The following is an 8,569-nucleotide window of genomic DNA, read 5'->3' as shown; positions in this document are numbered from 1 at the left end:
TGACCCTCGTAGCGTCGATCCCACAAGGAAAGAGCCGAGTGTGGACAGGGAGGGTGAACCCAACAATGCCTCTTCTCCCACATTTGTCCCTTTCAGCGTCGATCATATGAAGAAAGAGCCGAGTGTGGAGGGGGAGGGTGAACCCAACAATGCCACTGCTCCCACCTTGGACTCTCTTATTGTCGATCCCATGAGGAAGGGGCCGAGCGTGGAAAGGTGATGGCCAACCTGACAATGCCTCTCCTCCCACCTTGGATCCTCTTAGCTTCGATCCCACAAGGAAAGGGCCGTGTGTGGAGGGGGAGGGTAAACCCGACAATGCCTCTCCTCCCACCTTGTACTCTCTTAACGTCGATCCCATGAGCAAAGTGCTGAGTGTGGAGGGGGAGAATGAACCCAACAATGCCTATCCTCCCACCTTGGACCTTCTTAGCATCGATCGCATGCAGTAGGGGCTGGGTGTGGAAAGTTGAGGGTGAACCCAACAGCACCTCTCCTCCCACCTTGGACCCTTTTAGCGTCAATCCCATGAGGAAAGGGCCAAGTGTGGAGGGGGAGGGTGAATACGACAGTGCCTCTCCTCTCACCTCTGACCCTCGTAGCATCGATCCCACGAGGAAAGAGCCGAGTGTGGAGGGGGAGGATGAACCCGACACTGCCTTTTCTCCCACATTTGTCCCTTTGAGTGTCGATCCCATGAAGAAAGGGCCGAGTGTGGAGGGGGAGGGTTAACCCGATAAGGCTTCTCCTCCTACGTTTGACCCTCTCAGCGTCGATCCCATGAGGATAGGGCCGAATGTGGAGGGGGAGAGTGAACCCGACAATGCCATTCCTCCCACCTTGGACCCTCTTAGCATTGATCCAATGAGGAAGGGGCCGAGTGTGGATGGGAGGGGTGAACCCGAGAATGCCTTTCCTGCCACCCCTTGACCCTCTTATCGTCGATCCGACAAGGAAAGAGCCGAGTGTGGAAAGGTGAAGGTGAACCCGACAATGCCTCTCCTCCCACCCTTGACCCTCGAAGCGTCAATCCCATGAGGAAAGGGCCAGTGTGGAGGGGGAGGGTGAACCCAACAATGCCTCTCCTCCCACCTTGGACCCTCATAGCACTGATCCCACGAGGAATGGGCAGGTTGTGGGGGGGGATGGTGAACCCGACAATGCCTCTCGTCCCACCTTGGACCCGCATAGCTCCTATCCCATGCAGAAGGGGCTGAGTGTGGAAAGGTGAGTTTGAACCCGACAATTCTCCTCCCACCATGGACCTTCTTAGCATCGATCCCATGAGGAAAGGGCTGAGCATAGAGGAAGAGAGTGAGACAGCATCAATCACTTTATGCAGACGGTTGTAGTCGCCACTTTCGACCCCCTTTAGCGTTGACTCCATGAGGAAGGGGCCGAGTGTGGAGGGTTAGAGAGAAGCTGACAATGCCTCTCCTCCCACCTTTGAGCCTCTTAGCGTCGATCCAACGAGGAAAGGGCCGAGCATGGAAAGGTGAAGGTGAACCTGACAGTACCTCTTCTCCTACATTGGACCCTCTTAGTGTCGATCCTATGAGGAAAATGCCGAGCGTGGAGGGGGAAGTTGAACCAGAAATTGCCTATCCTCTCACCTTTGACCCACTTAGCGTCGATCCCATGAGGAAAGGGCCAATTGTGGATTGGGATGCTGAACTCTACAATGCCTATCCTCCCACTTTTGATCCTCTTAGCGTCGATCCAATGAGGAAATGGCCGAGTGTGGATGGGGAGGGTGAACCCAACAATACCTCTCCTCCCAACTTGGACCCTGAAAGCGTTGATCCCATGAGGAAAGGGCTGAGCATGGAGGAAGGGTGTGAGACAGCTTGGATCACTTTATGGAGATTGTGTCCACGTTCGATCCCCTTTAACATTGACTCCATGAGGAAGGGGCCGAGTGTGGAGGGTGAGGGTGAACCCGACAAAGCCTCTCCTCGCACCTTTGACCCTCTTAATGTCGATCTCATGAGGAAAGAGCCGAGTGTGAAAGGGGAGTTTGAACCCGACAATGCCTCTTCTCCCACCTTGGATCCTCTTAGAGTCTGTCTCATGAGGATAGAGCCGAGTGTGGAGGAGGAAGGTGAACCAGACAATGTCTATCCTCCCATGTTTGACCCACTTTGTGTCGATCCCATGAGGAAAGGGCCAAGTGTGGAGGGGGAGGGTGAACTCGACAATGCCTCTCCTCCCACCTTTGACCCTCTTAGCATCGATCCCATGAGGAAAGGGTCGAGTGTGGAGAGGAAGGGTTAGCCCAACAATGCTTCTCCTCCCACCTCTGACCCCCTTTGGATCGATCCCACGAGGATAGGGCCGAGTGTGGAGGGCGAGGGTGAACCTGACAGTTCCTCTCCACCCACCTTGGACCCTCTTAGTGTCGATCCCATGAGGAAAGGTCCGAGTGTGGAGGGGGATGGTGAACCCGAAAATGCCTCTCCTCCCACCTTTGACCCTCTCAGCGTCGATCCCATAGGGAAAGAGCCGAGTGTTTAGGGGGAGGGTGAACCTGACAATGCCTCTGCTCCCACTTTGGACCCTGTTAACGTCGATCCTATGATGTAAAGACCAAGTGTGGAGGGGGAGGGGGAGCCCGACTTCAGGCTCACTGCCTCCTCTTCTGCTCTAGACCCTCCTGAGCTGTGATACCCTGTGAAAGGGGCCAAGTGCGGAGGGAGAGTCGCAAAGCCCGCCATCCCTGCCCTGCACGGCCTCCTCCCTCCTCGCCACCTTTGAGTTATGGTGGGCTGGAGGTGGATGGTAGGGCACGGCAATGCCCGGAGGCCCACAAGCCCTCTTCTGATCATGCCTTCTCTGCACTGAGGGAAGGGGAGTTCCCATGTTGGCATGTATGACCTCCGAGCCGCTTGGGGTTCTGGTGGCCATGCATGGAGCGCCACCTGCCTTAGGGCAGCCCACCACCCCTCGGGCCTTTATTTTGCCTGCCTCCTCTGGAGGCTAAGTCGATGACCAAATTCCCGATGGGCCAGAAAAAGACATTCCCCTCCCCCTTGCCTTCATTTCATTTCACTTCACCCTACACCAGCTTGTTGAAGCAGCTGCAGCTGCAGCTGCCTGCTGCTGCCGTGCGTGCATCAGCCCACCAGGCAGCTAAGACTGGGGGCTGTGCAGCTAGCACACCATGTATACAAGCAGAGAGGGACTGTCCAAGGCACTGCCTCACCTCCTCCCTTTCTTCTGAGGAGGCTTTCTCTTTGGAGACCTCTCTGATGCTCAGACAGAGCATGATGACGCCTTCCCTCCTCCTCTTCCTTCTTGCAGCTAATCTGTACCTGTAGCAGCTGCTGCTGCTTGTCTAAGCTCTTCCTCCTCTAGGGAGGGACATACTGTAAACACACTCATCTCTCCTTGGCTTGAGGGTGGGTGGGTGGAAGGAAGGAAGGAAGGAAGGAAGGAAGGGAGGAAGGCTCTGCTTTGTACATAACCAAGCAGGCCGACATGCATCCATCTCTCTCTCTCTCTGTCTCCTTGTTCCTCAGCAGCCACCATCTTCTGAGTCCTCCCTCATCAACACACCTTCTCTCCTAGTGCCCTTCTGCTCCTCTCCTCTCCCTCCTCCACCTCCAACAGCAAGCATCTGGTGGTGTTGGTGGTGAGGTGGATGATGGATGCAGTGTGCAGCAGCAGCAGCTGCTGCGACACCACAAGGGCTTAGTAGTAAGTTGAAAGAGGAGGAAGAAGCACCAAGTGGCTTACCCTTTGATTGATCAGGGGGCTGATATCAATCAATCAGCACCTTCTTCTTCTCCTCCTCTTCCTCCTCCCAACAAAGAGGAAGAAGATGAGAAGGACTGATCATCATCAACTGACAGACAACACATGTATGTGGGTTCATCAAGCATTGCTCTTAAGGGTAGGTATACCCCATCTCCAAAGGCCCGTGACAATACCTCCAGCCTGAAAAGGGAATAGTCTTCCTGGATCGCAGTGAGGATACTGCTGTACCGTATATAACACCCCGACTGGTACGTAAGTTGTATGCGAACGCTTCCATACGTCACATCAGCATTCGAACGATCTGTATTCGGGATGCAGGGGAGCGTGGCACTCTTTGGCCCATGACTACGGCCCTTTGATATCCCCTTGCAGTGGCCTGACCTCAGCCACCACAGGTTAGCCTGCTGCCCGCCCCTCGAGGAGGGGGGGTGACGGGTGGTGGCCCGAGTCTTTTTCGTCAGTAAAGGCGACCATCCCAATGCTAGATGTACACAAACCGTCTACCACTAGCCATGATTCTGCCTTAAGAGGCCTTCAGGCATAATCGGATGGATGTAGCAATGCTCCACTGTCCTCTTGAACAAGAGCTGTGCCATATGTCCGGACTTGCAGTTCCTCTTGTACTGAGCAGGACTGCTATACCGATGGAGAGACACACAACTTTGTTAGCAAACAGTAGGATAACATTAACCTGTCTCGTGATGGTCGGTCTAAACCCAGCTCATGTTCCCTTTTTCGGGTGAACAATCCGACACTTGGCGAATTCTACTTCGCAGTGATAGGAAGAACCGACATCGAAGGATAAAAAAGCGACGTCGCTATGTATGCTTGGCCGCCACAAGCCAGTTATCTCTGTGTCAACTTTGCTGACCCTTTTCCTTAAAACTCTTAAGTCAAAAGGATCAGTAGGCCGTGCTTTTGCAGTCCGTATTCGTACTGAAAATCAGGATCAAGCCAGCTTTTGCCTTTTTACTCTACATGAGGTTTCTGTCCACGCTGAGCTGGCCTTAAGACACCTGTGTTATCATTTGATAAATTTACCTCCCCAGTCAAACTCCCCACCTGATTCTGTCCTCAGAGCAGATTGCAGAGGGCCTCGGTGATGTGGGGTAAAGGGCAGGCACACCTCGGCGGGCTGTAGCGCTGACCCCCCCCCCCTCGGAGGCTCCTCCCCGAAGGATAAAAGACACTCCACAAAGGGAGAAAAAAAAGCCTGAGCCCTCCCCACTGAGGACCCCCCACCACTGCTTAGCACTAGAATAAGGAGACACTCCCACTAGGGAAGTCTCACCAAGTAAGTAAAGAAACGATCAGATTAGTAGTATTTCATAGATGGCGGGCCCTCTGAGGAGGGAGACCCACCTCCCACTTATGCAACACCTCTGAAGTCTACAAAATCAGACTAGAGTTAAGCTCAATAGGGTCTTTCCCTGCTGTCTGCTGCAGGCCTGTTACCCTGCCTGTGGGTTTGCTAGACAGTAGATAGGGACAGTGGGAATCTCGTTAATCCATTCATGCATGTCACTAATTAGATGATGAGGCGTATGGCTAGTAATTGACTTGGGTCCTCAGGTTGGGGCATGTCCACCATATAACCTTCCTTCATGCCTTGACTATGCCTCCCCATCATTGGATCCCAGTCATCTTTGCTTGTTACAGACGTGTGGTGTGCCCTCTGCATGGTACCACCACGATCTTATATCATTACTATTACCCTACCACCCACGGACTGTTCTATCATCCGTGGATTCCTGCAGCACCACGATTGGTAGGGCGAGGACCCCCACTGGGGCTGGCAAGCTTGACCAGCGGTATGGTACCTCTTTATGTGACCTTAATGCATCATTCAGGAGCCCATACCTGCCTCCTCTATCCTCTCCTTCGCTGAAATTGAACAATGTTGTTTTACCCCTCCAAGGAAATCAATACCAGGATCGCCAGGGCTTTGGTGGTAAAGCCCAATCTTTTGAGGGCTGCAGCGATGTTAGACGCCAACTTCCCCCCTCCAATTGAGCACTACTGGCTCAATGATTGCGTTGTGCCTGGCTGCCCACTGACATGCCACCTCTTTCACATTAGGGGTATTATTGTATTCAGCCTTGCATGACACAGCTGAATACAGTGAAGTATAGCGGGCATCGGATGTTACCTGCACGTCAAGAACTACAACTGAGGTCCCTGTGTCTATAAGAAAGTCTGGCCATCTCATAACTGGTCCTGCACGCAATAAGACCTCTTTCCCAACATGATAGTTGGGACATGCCCGCTCTATCTGCCCGTGGATGTACTGTACGAGCCTATCGTGCCAGGCGACGTGAATTTCGTGCGTCAGAGCACAACCCTAGAGGACATGATTCAAGGAGGGTGGGGTCCTACATCCACCCTCACAGCGCAGATTGGGTCACTGAACTGCATGTCCCCTCAAAGATCTTACAGGAGTGCTCTCGAGATTTCCTCTCAGTTTAATGGCTCTGATGTATCTGGAGCCACTGAGACCACCAGAACCTTCATATATCTGCACCATGATCCTGCCTAGAGCAGCCCTTTAAGCCTTCGCTGTCATACCACCTGCAGAGGTCCAGGATCCACTGGACCTCAATGCGACAGTCAGCAACCCTGACCCCCTGTATGATGGGCCATCTGATCCGCTCCATGCAGTCCCTTATGTAAGGGTGCTCACGGAGATTTGTCATGATTGGGCAAGTTGACCGATCAATTTGGAGGAGTCGAGCTTCCCTGAGTGTCGGAACTTGGGAATAAAATGAGGGAATCCCTAATCCTCCACCCTTAAGCGGTGCATGGAAAAACGCTTTCGAGGTATCAGCGAGAAGGTGTAATATATCCCTCACTGATGCTCTCATGCTCCGATCTAAGTCCTTGAGCACACCCAGAGGCAACCCCACTAGGACAAGTCCGTAGAGAAACCTCGGGTATACTACCTTGGTGATCGCCCACAGCTTTTGTTGAGGGCGCAAGGGCGCCACATGTAACTGCCTGTGCATCTTCATCAGCATCTCTCTGTACACTGCTTGAGACGGTCTCCAGCCCACATCCACGCCAAGATACTTTGCAGTCTGACAGGCACTAAGCGTGGGGATCATACGACCACCAGCGGTGAGGAATGGGTTGGCCGACCAAATGTACTTTTTGGCCTTCCCGTCCTGCACTATGGCAATAGATCTACACTTGTCAGGATTTACCAGCAGGCCAAGTTGATCCAGCCTCCTGATAACCGAGTCAACTAAGGCCTGAAGGGAAGGCTTGATGGGTGACGTCAAGACAAAGTCATCAGCGTAGGGATAACCAACCACATGTTGATCCCCTAGCTTGATCCCCAGCTGGAGATCCAGGCCTCCTAGTATATAATCCATTGCTGCATTGAAAATCAACGGAGAGAGAGGATCCCCCTGCTGGACCCCCCTGGCCAGACTGATGATCGTCCCCACGATGTCCAGTCTTGCTGTTACACAACATCAAGTACAGTACAGAGCTAGAGGAGGTGACATGCCAACTCTACGAAGTATGGCGCCCAAGGCAGAGTGGGATAGAGTGTCGAATGCCTTCTGGACATTCAACAATGCCACATAAACATCATGCCACCTTGGTACAGGATCGCATTCGTCATGTTTATGTTCTCGGCGCCACAAGCTTGTGGCATGCAAATCGGACCAATCAGTAAAAATGAGGAATAGATATTGAGGACTTAGCTTATCGTGGAATTCTTTTTTATGCGGTTCATGTTTTCGAATTTCTTGTTTCCTCTGCCATATCTTGTGCAGATCTGAATTAGACAAGGTTTTCTTCTATACTGTTTTAAAAAACTCAGAAATTTAGGGAAGGATCATGGGTCTTGCAACTCACATGGAAATCAAGGTCGAGTTGTTTCATAGGTAGCTTGGTAGATGAATATTTAAATTTTTGGAACCCCTGTAACACGAGGCGTCCACATCTATCTCAGCATCGGGTTGTGGGGTGTTCGTAGGGAACCTTACCTTGAGCAAGAAGAGCACAACAAGCGTAGAACGAACAGTACCTTTATTTCATATTTTATATGTTTTGTCTTCGCTAGTGACCTAAAAAGAATACGGTAAAATAGTAAGACTAAGCACTAAAACATATTTCTCATAAAGTGTTTAAGTAAAAGATGCTCATATATGCTGAGGAAAGGAGGAAGGACCTAAAACAGATTTATACAACATAAGGTAGTGTTGCAGACATTGCCTTATTTACAGGTGGGTTAGGTTATTATATTCAGTTATTCAAGCAATCTATAATTGTTATTTGATGTACAAGATAATAGTTTAAAGTACACTTTCTTCACAATGATAATACAAGATACACAGTGATCCCTAGCTGCGCAGTGAGGAGGCGACCTGAGTCTACGAATTGTCCTCCTCGATGACCAATATGCTTGTCTGTCCTGACCTTGAAAGCACGGGCTGAGCTACCATTATACCATTATGTTGGTAGGAATAGGGTCCTTAACGGGAAAGAAATAACTAATTTTGAATGAATTACGTAATATAGGCTAATAATAAATATTTGAAGATAAAATTTAGCAAGACTGAAATAGTCTTTCATATGAACAGAGATAGCACCCAAGTAGGGTAAACTAAGGTAAAATAACTCCTTACAAACAGTAGGAATTGGTTGTTCTGGCATATAATGGTTGTTTAGAAAATTTCTTACAAAACGATGGAACATGTTTTCACTATAGGCATTATTTACATTTTCGCAGTCAGTACTATATGTACAGCATAGGCCAGAAAACGAACCCTATGTATCAAAGTTTTAACAGCATTATTTTTAAACA

General features: G+C 50.8%; 1 pseudogene; it reads right to left on the bottom strand.

The window, feature by feature from the left end:
• Positions 1-3,924: 3,924 nt before the first annotated feature.
• Positions 3,925-5,196, bottom strand: LOC145408303 (large subunit ribosomal RNA; annotated as a pseudogene).
• Positions 5,197-8,569: the final 3,373 nt, after the last annotated feature.

Source organism: Coenobita brevimanus, chromosome 76, assembly GCF_032717465.1.
Source record: "Coenobita brevimanus isolate Jiangsu-jjx chromosome 76, ASM3271746v2, whole genome shotgun sequence".
Lineage (NCBI taxonomy): Eukaryota > Metazoa > Arthropoda > Malacostraca > Decapoda > Coenobitidae > Coenobita > Coenobita brevimanus.
This window is presented reverse-complemented; position numbering and strand designations above follow the sequence as displayed.